The sequence below is a fragment of the Pteropus alecto genome, unplaced genomic scaffold (assembly GCF_000325575.1).
Source record: "Pteropus alecto unplaced genomic scaffold, ASM32557v1 scaffold13, whole genome shotgun sequence".
Taxonomy (NCBI): Eukaryota; Metazoa; Chordata; class Mammalia; order Chiroptera; family Pteropodidae; genus Pteropus; species Pteropus alecto.
This window is the reverse complement of record NW_006434373.1, coordinates 7,048,423-7,066,383: the sequence shown is the minus strand read 5'-3', so window position 1 is coordinate 7,066,383 and position 17,961 is coordinate 7,048,423. Positions and strand designations below refer to the sequence as shown.

The window sequence follows — 17,961 nt, the reverse complement described above, 5'->3', positions numbered from 1 at the left end:
CCTTTCAGAAGAAACCCTGAAAAAGTAGAGAAAAACTTAGAAAAATTGTGATAAAAAATTAGAAATTTCAGCCCAGCCCTTTGATGCATATATTCTACTGAATAGCAGATATTAAAAATATATACATATATAAAATGAAAAATGAGATGAGAGAGAATGTTCTCCAAACCTGAGTTACCCTGGCTAACCAGGAATTAGTTCTAGAAAAAAGTGAGAACTCTGGCAATTTGGAAGATGACCCTAAGGAAAGTTGAACTGGAGCAAGAAAGACTGGAATCCAGATATATTTACTTAAAATTTTATTTCTATGTTAATAAATATCAATGACAGCCTTTATTGTGAGACTTTTACTGATTTTTTCACATGCTGTTTATATTTTCTACCTAAAAAAAACTTTGGAAGATATATTTAAGATATGTATATTTTTAGAGGCAAGAGAAAATATACTCCCTCTCCCGAATAGGAAGTCAAAAAAAAAAAAAAAAAGTCGGAGGAGACAATTAAAAGGTCAGCGAATAAGTCAACTATTGCCCACAGGGGGGCGCTAACCTTCTGTGTTAGTAAGATTCTAAAGACGGCCTCCAAGATTCTCATTCATGATTAGTCAATCAAACACTAATCTAGCTGCTCCTGGGAAGGGATTTTACAGATGTAATTAAGGTCCCAAGTGAGCTAAACTTAGGAGATGGATGTTACCCAGGTGAGCATAGCCCAGTCAGGAGAGCCCTTGACTAGTACAGATTTTCTCAGGCTGGTTGCAGAGGTCAGAGAGATTGGAAGGATTAGAGAGGTTTGACCTGAGGGATTTACCTGCTGCCATGTAATGAAAGGTCTGCATGACAAAGTATGAGGGTGGTCTCAGAAATTGGGAGCAGTGCTGACTAGTAGCCAGCAAGGAAACAAAGGCCTCAGTCCTATAGTCTCAAGGAACTGAGTTCTGCCAGTGACAAGGATGAGCCGAAGGAGGACTGGGAACTCCGGGTAGAAGTGTAGCCAGCTGCCATTGATTTCAGCCTCGTGAGACCCCCTCAGCCCAGAACCCAGATACTCTATCCTAGACTTCTGAATTGCAGAACCGCAAGGTCAATTAATGGTTGCTGTTTTAAGACTCTAAGTTTGTAATAATTTGTTACGCCAATAGAAAAGTAATACATCTTCATTAAAGAAATAAAAGAGAAAGGAGAAAGGAAAAAAGAGGAAGTCACCAGGCAATGCAGTGCTGCTACATCTTCCTCCACAGAACAGGCATGGATTTTCTCCTCTAATTCCTAAGATGCGGGCAGCTCTGGTTCCAATCCACAGGTCACCGCCATTCTCCATGTCATCACCCAGAACCTCTCACAAAGGTTTTTATTAGAACAAGGCCCTATTTCCACATTGGAATGACATTAGATATTTCTAAGTTAACATTTCAGAGACATTTTTCCTATATTAGATTCCTTTTTGAGTATATACTTCAATTTATGAAAGAAAAGCTATATTTTTGTGAAATATCACCACGGCATTTTTTAAATTATATATTTCAAGTTCCAAATAATTGAGCTACAGAACACAAATTACTGGCAATTAGAAATCCCCTTTACTGGGTGTATGTTCCCCAAATGACCTTCCTTTTAATTTGCTGTCATTTTAATTTTGGACTGAATAATAGAAAACAACTGTAAGTATATTAAATATCAGGGGATAAAGAATATCATTCTACTATGCTTTTTGTTTAACTTTGGGAATCAATGAAGGAATTTTTAGAGTAATAACTATACAATGCCTTGCAAAGAATACTCATTAATCTCTGCCCTGCCCCTATGGAATAAATAAGTAACATCATTATTATTATAATGAAAGCAAGTTAGGGAATTTCCAAGGAACATATAAAGACAAACTTTATCTTGGTATCTTCCCGCTATGACCAGCAGATCTACATTTGCCAAATGTAGCCAGGATATGCTTAAAGTTCCTTGGCTTGTATAATGAAAAAAAGCTAGAGACCAAAAAATAAAAAAAAGTTTTCTCTCATTTGTTTTCCCTACTGGACACTGTTTCTGCCTGTAGTTTACTTTTTTCCAGCCTCTATATTGAATCCAGTTATTAGAAGTAAATTAAAAAAAAAAAAAATGCTCTGTATTTCCTTGTCAATAGTCTGTATGTGTTGGCAGGAATTCTAAAGTCGAAACACTAATGGGAACAGCAGGAACCTAACTTAAAAATTACGTAAATAAGTGGATGAAGTAAGATGTCACTGTGTGAGCTCTCTGCCTGCCGAGCACTTTAAATTTCTCTCCTTTTTTTATGATCTAAAAATATCCAGAATAGATCTAAGATTACAAATAAAACAATAAGCATGGGTAAAATGCAACCAGATTTTGAAAAATATTCATACTAAAGATAAAAGGACAATTAAAAAAAAAACTATTTTAGTCAACATTTTCCTGGTTACTATTAATATAGTATACAATTAATTTTTAAAATGAATCTTCTAATTCAATTGTGTAGCTAATGGTTGTAGACAAATGAAGTATTTCAAAGCCTTTTCATCCACCTCTTTGTCCTTTGTTATTTATTTAAAAACAAAACATCTCCAGGAATACCTACACAAATTACTCTGGACATATTGAAATCTATGGAAAGAGAGAAAATAAGTTTCAGGCATCTGTCTCCTTTGCTCAGCATCTGGTTTGACCCCATTGTCCTTTGATTAAGCTCTAAGCTCTATAAATATTTAATTTCTGATACTTGGAAACAATGAGTGTGTGCATATATATACATATACAAATGCCTTCTAGAATCATTATTTATGCAGATACTGGCTATTAATGTCCATGGAAATTTAAAGTGGTTTAGGTGGTGATTGGAAGAGTCTATGGGGGTCTATTTCTGGTTTTGTAAAATAGACCTTGTTTTATTGAGTTAAAATTAGTTGCTCTTCTGTTAACAGCTGGATAGTCAATCATTTAAAATATATTCTAGCTAATTTAGAGCTTATCTCCCCCAACCCCTTAATATCAGATTAAACCGATCCTTAGAATTCTTTGAAAAATTCTACCAAAATTGTACCTATCAGCTGTATATTTGAAAAAAGAAATTAGTACATTTTATTATTAAAATCTTAAGGTAGGTGGTAGATATAACTTCCCAAAAAGCTTAAGGACTCCCACATAGTAACTTCTTCAACGAGAAAGTGTGACTCACTGAAACTATGGATGAACTGTTCTTTTTCATTTTATCATCAAGTTTGAATGTAGTGAGTTTCAATTTGGATAAGACGAGTGTTGTTTAGAAAAGTCTTTATATATATATTCCTTGATCACATAAAATAAGTAAAATTTAAATTTTGATTTAGCCTATTATAAAACCACTGTTGTATTTTTCTGGGATGACAAACATGTCATCCAGTTTAATTGTAGAGAGGAGAGAAACATCATTTATTTATCACTGACTACCAGGCACAAGGCTACCCAGTTTATATATTTAATTTAACACTTCTACTCTTAGAATGATAACCTGTTGTTACTATTTAGGAAGTCACAGTGAAGAACCAACATAAAACTCATAAATAAAGTAATCTTAAGCCAGCACATATATATTTCTACTAGAAATATGAAAAATATTACGTTTCAATATGAAGCAGGAATCATCCTACACCACCTACACCACCAACTCAATAAATGTGTTTTCTTTGATAACAATTCAACTTTTTGCCTTTTATTTTCTCATTTCATGAGAAATTTCTTCATTATCTTCAAAATCTAGGCAGGCATATTCTTTTCCTTTCTCTCACAATATTTAATTCTAACAAGTATCTTCCATGTCTCTCCAGTTACTCTAGTCAGCCAATTCTCCCTTCAGGCTAATTCCTCTGTGTGAGTTTATCCCTAGCAATGCTTATCGCTGCTCTTTGAGATCTCAATTTTGGGGTGATTTTACCCAGGGAAAGGCCTACATGTAATGTAGACTCTTTCTAAGTAATTATATTTTCAAATGTTCTCATAACTTAAAAAACAAAAGAGCTTTTTAAATTTTTTAAATATTTATCTTATTTACTGCTAAATGAATTAGAAAACCTGATTTTTTGAGAGATACAGTTTATTTATAAATATATAAACCATAGTTCAAGAGACTATTACTAAGACTGTTTGATTTATAGTTAATTTTTATACACAAACCTCCACCTTAACATTGGAAATGTTTTTCAGTAACTACTGACTCAGACTTGCCAAGAATTACTAAAGGAAGATAAAGGTATCCTTGACTGAGGACCTAACATTGTGTCAACTCTTCCTTCTGGCAATCTGCAGCAGCCCACGTTTAGCAAGTTTAAGACTTGGATTGAGATTTTGTTCCACAGATATTGGCTTCATTTAGGGACATTCTATTCCCATGTCAATGTGCCCAAGTCTGTGGCTTACTTAGTAAATAAATAAAGAACTCTAGTTTACGTTTATGTGATGATAGACATTCAGGTGAATAGGTGAAAGGTGCACCATAAACTGTTAAGTGAAAAACACATACTACACAAAAGAACACTGTGATATCTGATTTTTTAAATAATATATAAAATACTCTCATATTGCCTCAATTAAATATTAAAATGAAAAAGGGCATAATAATTTGGTTATTCCAAATATTTAGCATATTAAAAGAAAGTTATAGAAAAACAGGCCACATAAATAGCTCCATTTAAATATACCAAACATTTTTTCCCCACACCTCAGCAGGAGTCTACTCTTCCCTTTGTCTGGAAAGGGGTGTCCCTCCCTTTATTTTCTAAGTACTGCAGCAGAGAATAGTCAACTTCTCTCCTCCCATCCGAGTAATTCTTCATTTTGTCCACTCCTCCCGCAAGGCCATTTCTGGCCAATGCTTCTCCTTTCACACCTCTCTCAGTACATTGGAAGCTTTTGGCCATTCCCAGTGCTCCGGAGAGCGTGAGGCCCAGGGCAGCTGCTCCAGGTAGGACCCATACACCTACAATTTCTTCCCAGCCATTGATCCTCTGCTGTTTAAGAGTGTGCTGGAAATGAGGCATCTAGCAATAACTTGCAGTGTCTTTAGACTACACCCTAGGAAGTTAATTACTGGTTTTATATACTCTAGAATCACCCAAAGTTTCTATAATTTTACTCTCACTCTTTTATAAACTTAAATTTGCAGATTGAAATTCTAAACTATGTTTTAGTCACCAAATAGTATTTGAGTTCTATTCACATAATTTCCCATGCTACAAATACCATCATCTGTGTACTCTGAGCTTTTTCCATTCACACCCCAAAATGCTTGGCTCTTTTAGGAAAAACTCAGATACATACATCCCATTGCAAAAGAGAACACTAACATCAGTGACAATCAAACTCAAAACCCCAGTGACTTAGGATAAATAGAAAGCTATTTCTAATCTATAGCATGCTTAATCAGAATGGGGGAATAAGAAGGCCTGGAAACAAAGGAGAGAGTCACTGTGGAGAGAGTCAAGGATCTTAGTACACAGGGACTTTGTCTTCATCAATACATGGATTCCATGTTTGTCCCAGTCTTTGTATCCAGCCTGCTGGATAATATAAGATAGAGACAGAATAAAAAATTATTTGCAAGGGACATTGTTATGGGCCAGGCTTCTAAGTGGTTCATAGCAGTCACATGGTCATGCTTAATGACAAAGGGGTCAAGAAAATATTGTCTATCTCTGTGCCCAGTAGGAAAGGGAAATAAGTAGTATGAAAAACTGACCAATCTCTAACACAAATTTATCTGTCACATCGAGTGTGTGTATTGCCTTTGCTATGAGTTTTACTGTCTACTGCTTACTTTATATACAAATAAAAGAAGAAAGAAAACAAAATATGAATATTTATCCTCAAATATCTTTTGTATTATTTTCTCTGGAGCAGTACATATAGAAAATTTCTTTATTATCTGAAAAGAGTAAAAGGGAATGATGAGTGCAAGGAAGAAATTGGAGATCAAATTTTGTCTATATAGAAAAATATTATCTTAGTATTTATATGTGGGCATAGAATGTCTAAGTTTTGGGTGGTTTCATTTCATCTAAATATCTTGTTGAATTTCTGGTTTTTCACCACAGAGACAGCACTGCACTGAGCACTGTACATAAATTACTTGGTCTAATCTTCTCAGTCCCTAGGAGATGGACACACTTATTACTCCTGTTTTTTTCCTGGGTGACTCAAATGCCTTGTTGATGGCCCAACAATCTTCTTTTTTAGTTTGGTTCCCTAAGAACCTAGTATTTATGTTGAAACCATTAGTACAAATGTATCTTGCTTATAAAATCACTACATTGTTGTATTTTCACAGTAAGAAAAATATCTTACCTGTGCTAATAAAACTAGTTTTTAAAGCTATCCTTTTTAAAGCTATTCATAAGTCAAATTTTTGTCTTATAAGTGTATTTTTCTCATAAATTAGGCAAATATTTATTTAAGAGTACTTATTCTCTATTCAGTTGTAAAAATAAAAGTATTAAGCAGTGTTAATTATGTCATGTACCTGTGGAGCTAACTAGAGCCAAATCTGAGCGATAACAATAAACAAAATATTTCAAACTATTACAAAATAATGGAAACATAATATATAGGCTGAATTTTGTCACTCAAATCACATATGCTTATTATGATGTATAAGGATTGTGATGATCAGATAAGATTTTGTAAATGAAGAGGGAAGTGAAAGAGGACAAGAAAAGATAACTCAGATTAGGAAAAGTGAAGAGAAGAGAGGAAAGGAGAAGGTTTTTGAGGAAATCATTGGAAAACATGCGGAACTCAGAACTGGGGGTTCAATTCAAGCTTTGGAATGTTAGGTAATTACTTTCAAACTTTGGTAAAAGATTTTCTGCTGAGGACTATGGAACGAAGTAGTACAGTCAAGGGACATTGAAGGTATAGGGTGGAGCTTGTGTAAAAGTGGAGGTTAGACACACATTAGCATAAAGGTGCCATTTCCCTGCTCATATCCCTTTAAGTATCTGTCATTGATTAAAATTTATAATCTGATCCACTGACCTTCAAATCAGATATTGTCTGTGAAAATGTTTTCTAACACTAATGCTTTTAACCAGCATCATCTCCATTTACTCAGACAATGAACCCATTTTCTCCATCAAATACATCTTGCATATTCTTGCCTATGTAACTTTCTGTTCAAATCCACAGCCATTTACAAAGGTAATTAGAAGTCAGTGTAAAAAAAAAAATGCTTGTGGTTAAGTAAGGGAAATTCACATCTGAGAAATAATTTGATAAGAATCTCGGTTTTATCAGACCTTCTGAAACTTGCCTTCTACTTTTAAAATCTAACTCTCCTCGACCATTGAAGCCAGGATTAGCTCTCCTCACCTCTTTACTCCCACAGTGCTTATCTGTTCATGTTTATTACTCGTATAGGGACTCTAAGCTTCTTGCATACACAATCTCTTAGATCTGAGTCAGGTATTAGATAATATTTGGTCCGGTTTTTCAACTACTTTCATCAGCATTTCCAAGCTTGACTCTCTCTGGCAAATTGTTTATTTGTTTTTCTGTCTTCTTCCATTGGAATGAAATATCCATGAATGTAGATATTTAGATGTTCTACTTACTGTTATATCTCCAGTGCACACAAGGGTGTCTCACACATACTGAACCCCAAAACAGAAAACAATTCTTGAGCAAGTACTTGCTACCCTCAATGTGTCCTGGGTTAGTTAGCCCAAAGCACTCCATGTCCCCATCTTTGTACAGCAGTATGTACCAGGAATGAACACCTGACCCTAGAGTAAATCAGATTCACTCTTCTGATAATTTGTCCTAAGCAAAAGAGACACTGAAAGTCAGTTAGTCAATGATAAATTTTGAATTTGTAAGACCATGGAATTTTGGAGACATTGAAGATGCATACAATGATTAGCTAGATGGGAAAGCTAGTGTACTAGAGAAGATAAGTGGAGGCAATGAGATGGTCACATGGTGGGGAGCAGAGGAGAGAGACCATATGACAAAAGGCAAAGAGAAAATGAATAAAGTGGAGAATGCTGATTCCTATAGAATCTGTCTTGATTATTTGTAGCTTCCCCTTTTCAAGCTGGACACACTTAAGAAACCCAGTTATGCGTCATACTTTTGTGATCTAGAAAGTTATAATCAATAATTGTGATTGTTTGAGGTGAACAGCTTTCAGAAGAGAGAAATGACTAGCCCTCACATCTTCAGCAACCAGAATCTGACAGTCATCCCCTCCCTTTCCTTAATCACACATCTAAAATATGACACACACAAAAAAAGCCAGGTAGCGTAGATTCTTAAGTTTCTTCCAAACTAAGGCATGAGAACCAGGGAAGAAATATCTTTTGTTGTTTGAGCCACAGTGCCTGTTACATATAAAGGATGAACGTATTCATTGGTTCACTCCACACTGAGTGTCATCTTGTACCATACAGTAATTCAGACAGTAGACATACTCTAGTGAACTAGATCAATAACACCTGGCCCCTGAAGCTTGCTTTCTAGGGGTGCCGGGGGGCGGGGGGGAGGATGGGCAAGAAATAAACAGAAACTTAAAAAGTATTATACACAAATTATTTAATACTAGAGATGGTAATATATTTAAAGAAGGAAAGAAAAGAAACCAAGTAAAAAGGATCAGGGTGCTCTGAAGAAGGGTAACACTTGTGAAATGAAGATTGGGAAAAGCCAGACCAAGAAGTTGATATTTGAGCAGATACAAGAAGAAGGTGATGAAGACAGAAGACAGGACATATAAACCTCTTTGGAAGAGCATAGAATATATTAATTATTATTATTATTTTGGCTGGGTACAGTGAACTTTATTGACGGTGCATGACAAAGTAGGGCTCCCTAAGCCCCTCCTCTTCTTCAGGGTCTCTGGGATGGAAACTGGAGGTCAGGAGATTCTCAGTGTTTTGGGGGATAGATTTGGGGCAAGGACTCCCCAGGAACTGAAGGCCTCTTCCTCTCACTGGGGCTAGTCGTCCAGGGGGCTCTTACTCCTTGGAGGCCATGTGGACTATAAGGTCTACTTCCTTGTTGTTGTAGCCAAATTCATTGTCATACCCAGAAATGAGCTTGAAAAAGTGGTCATTGAGAGCAATGTCAGCCCAGCATCGAAGGTGGAAGAGTGTGTACCACTGTTAGAGTCACAGGAAACAACCTGGTCCTCAGTATAGCCCAGGGTGACCTTGAGGGGACACTCTGATGCCTGTTTCACCACTTTTTTGATGTCATAATATTTTGCAGCTTTCTCCAGGCGGCATATCAGATCCACAACTGACATGTCGGGGGTAAGACATGGAAGGCCATGCCAGTAAGCTTCCCATTCAGCTCAGGGATGACCTTGCCCACAGCCTTGACAATGCTGGTAGAAGCAGGGATGACATTCTGGGCAGATCCTCAGCCATCACGCCACAGCTTTCGTGAAGGGCCAACCACAGTCTTCTGGGTGGCAGTGATGGTGTGGACTGTGGTCATGAGTTCTTCCACGATGGCAAAATTGGCATGGTTAACCTAGGCTAGGCGGGCCAAGCAGTTGGTGGTGCAAGAGGCATTACTGACGATCTTGAGAGAGTTGTAATACTTCTTTTGGTTCACACCCATCACAAACATGGGAGCATCCACAGAAAGGGCAGAAATGAAGACACACTTGGCTCCACCCTTCAAGTGAGCCCTAACCTTCTTCAAGGTAATGAAGATACCAGTGGACTCCACAACAAATTGGGTACCAGCATCGCTGCATTTGATGTTGGTGGGATTTTGGTCCCAGAAAAATGGTGATGGGCTTTCCATTGATGACAAGCTTCCCATTCTCAGCCTTGACTATGCCTTTGAACTTGCCATGGGTGGAATCATACTGGAACATGTAGATCATGTAGTGGAGGTCAATGAAGAGGTCATTGATGGTGACAATACCCACTTTGCCAGAGTTAAAAGCAGCCCTGGTGACCAGGTACCCAATAAGGCCAAATTCATTCACTCCAACCTTCATCATCATTTCTCAGGATCGTGGCTGGCATTGCACAGAAGGACGCAGCTGTCTGTCGAACAGAAGGAGCAGAGAACCAGAATATATTAATTAAAAGTAATTTCAAAGGACCTAACCTAAGACAGGAATGTACATTGTACATGCGAGGATTACCGAAGTGGTGTGGCAGGGCAGAGTGAGCAAGGAGAAAGGGTAAGAGAGGGGGTTACTGAAGATAATGTGAGACTATATCATGTAATCCTTTGTAAATCATGGTGGTGCCTTTGGCTTTAATAGTGAGTGAGATGGTAAACCATTGAAGTGTTGCAAGCTGTGAACTAACAGGATTTGACTTATAGTTTAATAAAATCACTCTGGAGGACAAGGACAAAGACAGAGACATGTTAAGAAGTAATTACAGCAATCCAAGGAAAAGATGATGGCGTCTCTGATGGAATATAGTTGGACAAGGAACTTGATTTAAATTTTGGAAAAAGATTAAAATACTTGTTAAGAGCACATGGCTAGCAAACTAAATAGGCTATCATTTACATAAGATCACCCCAGTCCAGAATCATTTAGTAATGCTACAAGAGAAAAGAAATGCACACACACACACACACACACACACACACACACACACACACACAACAAACAAACACAAAAACAAAACAAACAAACAAACAGACAAACAAAAAACCTGAAAGATTGAGAATAACAATAATATAAATAAGATATTTAAGACAAACCTGCTGGAGAAAGGTGATAAATTGACTAATCAAAGAGTGGCTATAGGGAGAAAAACGGAAATAAGGGAGAAAAAGACAAGTAAGAGAAGTAAGTAAGAATAAAGTGAGAGAATGATTAAAGCTAGAAGAAAGACAATGAGAAACGAAAAACCAGATCTGCTGCAATCTGGAGCAGTGGAGAAAGGACTAAAGTAGACCTCAACAAATGTGGGTTCCAGTCTCAGCTTCCAAGCCTGCTACACCTGGTGACTCTGAGAAGCCTCTTCTCACGGTGAAGCGAAACCCTTTCAGGTACCCAGTGGAGATGACAGTTTGGCCTTACTTGCATACAGTGTTTTGTAGCTTATATGAGAATATACGGAAAACTACTTTGAAAATTGGGAGTCGCTTTACAACTATACCATTATCATTACGTGCATTTAGAAAAAATTGTTAAGATTATCAGGGCCATTTTATTTTTTTTTTCAAAATTAATCATGATTAAGCATGTGTATTCTCCTGTAATTATTTTCTTTTACAAAGAAGGCAAGAGGAATCAATGTATTCATAGTTGCCTACATATGCATTTTGTCATTTGTATCATAATTAAAGTTATTAAAATTTTGTTAGATCTGCAAAATTTCTGTTGCTTTACAAAAAAGAAAGATGATGACAGTAAGAGTAGGGATAGAAATAAATTTTAAAGATGAGGCAGAACCTAGAAAAAATAAGAAATAATAGTTACATTTTCTGTAGCATCTTTCTTTACAGTAGGTATTTCTGAGATAGAACTAATCCTTACAAATTATACTGTAATTTAAAAGGCATTATACCACATTTTACAATTGAGGACACCAAGACTCAAAAAATGCATTCGTGCAACAAATATGTAGACACTTACTATATTCTGGCTTTGGGGAAACAGTGTTAACTGTATTCATAGAGTTTAATGGGATAAGACATATAACACATGAATAATATGTAATTATGATATGTGATAAGTAAATAGAGGAGACATTATATATATATATATATATATAATGAATATATAAATAAATATAAGCAAAACATGAACGGTAATATTTCAGAGTCCTGGTGTTATGAAGAGCATAAAGTTGAGTAATGTGATTGTGTCAGAACAAGAAGAAGTTGTTTAGCTTAAATGATCAGAAAACTTTTCTTTGACTCTGAATGAAAACATCTGAATAAAAAGAATCAACAATGTGAATTTTTGCATTCAGATAATTACAGGAAAAGTTACAGATAAACTGAAATGACCTCAAAGGAGGCAAACTGTCAAGTTTAAGGTATCAGCAAAAATGGTATTTACTAACACTTAGAAAGACAAAAAGGAGTGGAGCTAACAGTAAAATATCAGTAGAAATTTGATCCCTTGGGCCATGTAAGGATGTTAGGTTTTTATTCTAAACCCAGTGGGAAAATGTTGGAAGTTCTTCAGAATGGATATAATAAGGCCTAATGTTTTAGAATCTCACTTTGTCTGTAGAAAGGAGACTTTTTTTTCTTTCTTTCTTTTTTGGGTAGTGGTGGAGAGGCATGGAAGAATTGAAGATCAGAGATAAGTTAGGAAGTTTTTTAGTAGTCCAGGCAAAAGATGACTTCTTTGGGCCATGTTTTTAGCAGAGAACATGAAGACAAGTGAATGTATTGGAGGAGGAGCTAGCAGTTGGATTGTAAATGGTGGAAGAAGGAAAGAGAAAAATTAAAAATTATTTTTCTTTTAGCCTGAGCAATGCATTGATGATAAAGCCATTTGCTGGAATGGGGCTGGAAAGGGATTGATATTTAGCACTTGATAAATGATTTGCTGAACACCATTCAAAAAATAAATAGTAAATCGGAAAGAGCTGAAAGCTAGCCTTGGAAAATTTGATACTTCACCACTAGACCTTGTGTAGAATAGATATAAAATATCGGAAATGTCTAAAGTTTGGAAGAAAATCAAATTATGAATATATTTAGTTGTTTGCATAGAAGATGCTTTTGCAGGTTTTCCAGCGAGTAAGAACTACAGACACATTCACACACATGTACACACACAATGACTCACCAGTAAGCCTACTACTAACCCAGGTTTTCTAATGTCATGTTGTACACGGGGTGTCTGCATGTTCATTCATTTGCATATTTGTTCACATGAACAATTTCTCGGTGGAGAGGGAATCATGAACATACCCAACCTGAAGAATTTAAGAAAACCCAGCAATTGCGCAAAGCCCACATTTCAGAGAGAGATATTTTTAGTTATTAAGTTGTAAGGTATTTTCTCTGTTATTGCACTTTTGCTGTAGAGTTTAAGTCTTTTAAAACAATTTTAGTTTTATAAACATCTTAGGTCATAGCAGAGGAAAGTATCAAGGAGCTAACAAAAGCCCATTTGGGATGAGGAAATTTAGTTATGTAAAGACAATTCTAGTAAGAGTAAAACTGTGACTATTGTACAGTGATTTAAACACTAAAACATCTAAGCCAATTGTTGCCCTGGAACTGAACTGTTAGGAAAGTTCCCACACTTCATGCTTAGTGAAAAATTAGGGTATGCGCGGTCAGAAAGAAAATTCCTCCGGTCTAGTATTACACATTTTAGGTGAATTATGTGTCTCATTTTTCTTAAACATTTATAATCAGCCACCTAGAGTTAATAGTAAGTGTTAGGTCATCAATCTAGGTTACAAGAGAATTTAAATTAATTGGATTACACTTGGATTTACATGATTAGAACTTGGAAGTCAGGTTCTAGATGCCTGGTTAAAGACTCTTAATCTTCCGAAGTAGGTCAGTCCAAACATTTTAGGGTTTTCGTTTTAGATAATTGTTGAAATTAATTTTATTTATGCAGATTACTAAGGCAGACTTTGGGACCACTTATTCAGCAATTAAAATAAATCAATTTACATTTAAGTGGTTAATTTTAAAAATATAGTTTTCATAAAGAACAATAAGGAATCGTATATTTTATAAAATAAATTGATTAAGATAAATATATACAGATGCACACACATATATGTGTATGTGTATGTATATAAAATAAAAACCTTAAGACATACAAGGAACATATTTATAACAACTTTAGGATAATGACTATCTCTAGGCAGAGGGAGGAAGAAGGTGTAAAGGAATGTATAATGGCATGTCAGCTGTTTATTGTAATGTTTCATTTAAATATATATCTGTATGTACATATATATATATGAAAAAAATGCAAAAGCCAGTGAATCACATTCAGAATTCCGAAAATAATATAGAAATGTATGAAAATATAATGAAATTAATATATCATGGCATATATATATATATGGTATTTTTACTCATTGTATGTGCCATGGATGAGAACAAAGCTTTGAGGTGAAAATATTTTAATTAGTTTTTCCTTTAAATGCCATATATTCTTGTAATTAAATATCAATCTTTGCCTAATTAGGATTGTGGGCCCTGCTTAATGTATATCCGATCGATGTTCTAGGTAATAGAATAATTCTGAAGAAAATAGGTCAAAGAATAATTTTAATATGGAAGAATTTTTGAGATTTGAGTGGCTCTACTTTCCTTTAAAAGCTAACTATATTTGTCCTTACCCTGGTAAAGTGTTGAAAACTATTTTTTTAATTCATGTATGGAAATTAGAATATGAACTCTAAATTTTTAGTGTAAGTTTTTACTACGAATATAAAAGGAATGTGGGATTACAAAGAGAGATTCAAGAGATCTTGTTCACTGATGCTAGCTGAGGTGAAGTGAGAAAGCGAGGGACAATAATTAAATCATACTTATTTCTCTAATAAAAGTGGCCCATTGTCCATTTTGGTTCTTTTATTTTTATGTATTCTTTAGTCAAAATTAAGCATCAGAATCTTGCACAGGGCATTTTCAATGAAAATTTGCAGCTGTGGCTTTTACTTTCACCTGGCGGTTTGCCTAAATGTAAGTTTGGAGACTGGTGTAAGACACGTCATCCCCTACAATTTCTTCACCATAGCCTAAATTAGAAATGCTTTCTTTGTAATAGCCAGAGGTGGTTATCAAGAAGAATGGCAGAGTCTGCTGTCTGGGTTGCAAATCTATAGATTAATGTGTTGTTTTAAAATATGTAATGTACCCACAGGCTGTAGCATAGGGAAATAAATCATTTGGGGGTGGGGAGGTGGGGTAAGAGATTCAGGAATGCTAGTGTGGGGGAAACAAAGTATGCAGGTTGCCAAAGTAACAAGAGTTCTGATTAGTAAGTGAAATAGAATAACCAGTCCCATATAAATCTCCATGGTCTTAGAAGGGTACTTTTAAGTAGGAAACAAAGTTGATTCACTAGTTCTCCTTGACACTCAAGCTCAAGATCTAAATTAAGTTATTTATGGACCATGATTACTTCCTTCAAGTGTGATAGCATGATTCTTGCCCTCATAAAGCCAACTGAATAAGCAGATATTTTGAAGTTTAAATTAAGGGTACAATGAAAAAACCAACGACTGAACTTGAGATCAAGTTTGAAAATAAATTTCTAAAAGAAAGTAAAAATGTATTTCAATCAAATTAGATTAGAAAAACATAATGCACTTTCAGATTGCTTTTAAAATGTGAACTTCTATAAAACACCAGGTTATGATTGAAGATTATATGGTAGACAACATTGTGAGCAAGCATAGTAAAATTATAGTGAGTTTCAATAAACTTTGTTTCATTTGCTTGCCATAAATATATATATCATTTATAGCAATATATTATTGATATAATGAATATTTTCTAAGAACAAACAGAAACCTGCTTAAGAAAGAAGGGAGGCCACAAAAATGTTTCAGACCAAAAAAATACACTAAGCATATTAAGTGAAACTGGAAATAAAACTACTTTCTAAAACATAGTCAAATCATAGAAATCATTTTCTGTAATATGATGTGTCAATGTGCATGATAAAAATTGAGCGAGATAATCTCAAGGTACACTTTTGGTAATGCTAAACAATGTCCTTTCACTAAGGTTAGGCACTTTTATGTACTTTTCTCACTGAATGTAGTTTTAGAGTTTCGGTGGTAACTGTTGGCATAGTGTGGAGTTTGCATGACTTTACTAAATAGGAGACAGAGATGATGGGCTCTTTTTATCTACAACTAGGTTTGAAGGTGTTTTTGAGTAACATGTTTTTAGAAATAACTTTGTTGAAGTTCCCAGAAGGAGCCTTGGGGTAAAGAGCCTTGCTTATTGCTACTATCCATCTGATACTAAAGAAATAAGTTTGGATGTGATGAGAATACTTCTCCCCCAGAGACTGAACCAGAATAAAATTATGACAGCTTGTGAAGCTAGCCAATTTCTGTAGGAAAGAGAGAAAGAGAGAGAGAGGAAACAAAAACAAATGGGCTTAGTGCCAATTATGAAGCCTTATAACCATGAAAGAGTAAATGATACTCTTAGGTGTCCAAATCCTCAGGCCTCCAGGAGTCTCGGAATTCAGATGCCTCTCTTGCCTGTGCAGGGATATCTCTCTGTCATGAGATGTAAACTAAGAACACAGCTGCTATCTGGGCCTGGGAGATGCTGTGCTCCAGAGCACATGGATGAGGATCACTGTACACTGAGCACTGAGCACCATGACAATATTTTCTTTTTTGTTTCTCACTTGTGATTTTTATGGATGTGGGTGATCACTCATGGATGAATAGGTGCTCTGTTTGGCATTGGAAAATAAAATTTTCTTTTGTTATCTTGAGCTTCCCACTGAGTCAAGTTTACTGGCAGCAGGCTAGGACTAAAGGGACCATTCTTTGGCATCCATGTACTGTTTAAAAAGACAAGACAGCTGAAATTTTTTTCGGTGGTGTACATTAAAATTAATGTTATTATTGAAAGCATTTACTATAATTTTATTAAAGTCAATTAACAGTTCTCTAGTTTTTAACTGTCTTGAGGAAGGATTTTTTTTATGGTAAGTGATCCATGCCTATTTTATTTTCCTGAAATATCTATCTCTGAAATTTCTCAGAGAGTTTGAGAAATAAAATTTACTTTACATATTATCTGATAAATAAAAATAGTATAAAATAATTGGAATAAGCTAATTTTAGTTGTAATTTAAAATATCACATGTAGTTAAAAATGCATATGTAAGAATAAAGTGTCACCACAAAGAAAAGCAGAGAATTATTCATTTCATAAAAGCAAAGATCATGCATTCTATTTCTAGTTTTAAAGTCATCATAATTCAGAGCACAATATTATGTTCCTAGAAGATGTTTACTTAAGAAAAAATGTTAATTTATTTTGACTTTTTGGTATTTTGTAAAATTGAAACTAAAAACAATGAAAATATAATATTCTTCTAATATATTACATTCAGATACAGCTAAATAGGACTGCTTTCCAAATCATGTAGAGTATGGACCTCGGCTTGAATACAAATATAATGGAACCTTATTCAGTCTTGATTTTAGGCCAGTACCACTGGGATATTTGGATAACATGCTATATTGAGGGATTATACGATGGAAAAAATGTGTGGGATTCAGGAAGCAGGCCATCACCAAATGACTTTGACATTTCAATTTGAACTTTATCACTATCTCTCCTACCTCACTTTCTCTAAAAATGTTCACTTTCTCTACCAACTCTCTCTCTAAGCCAACTATCAGCTCTCTCTAGGTCACCTCCTCATATAATGTAGTGTCAAGTTTTTTAAACTTCTTTAGTATTCTGTTATCTACTATCTTGTCTCTTTTGTACTCATGGTCTTATGCTTTTTTAAATTTCTTTATAGACATTTTTGCATTTTAGTGGGGATTACAGACCAAGCAGAATTGGAACCATGCTTACCTCAAAATTTCTGACATTTTGAAATAAAAATAATAAATCTTTATCATTATTTCATTATATATAGTCTGTCCAATCTGTTCTTTCCTTTCCTGTTCTTCTTATTATTGTATAAAATATTTTTAGACATGACTTTTTTTCTTTTCATCATTGATTTTTTTCTTTATCATTTCAAAAAGAATCGGTTATATAACTTTTCAATATTTTTGAAAGAACTCAAATTTAGTTGCGATAGATTTTGGTGTACTATGTAAATTGAGGGTCTAATTTCTTCATTTTTTTTTCAAGTCACTTTACTTGAAAGGAAATTATGTGCTTTATGTCACACTTTCCATTGTTCGTGGTGCTTCTATTATACATAATGAAGTCTAATTCTGAACCTATTATAATTATGATATATCGTTCCAGGAAACTGTATTATATTTTATATTATAAAGAAATCCTAAAT

The 17,961-nt window shown here is 34.9% G+C and overlaps 1 pseudogene; it reads right to left on the bottom strand.

Moving 5' to 3' along the window:
* Positions 1 to 8,992: 8,992 nt before the first annotated feature.
* LOC102889648 lies at positions 8,993 to 9,993 on the bottom strand (annotated as a pseudogene).
* Between the last annotated feature and the right edge of the window lie 7,968 nt (positions 9,994 to 17,961).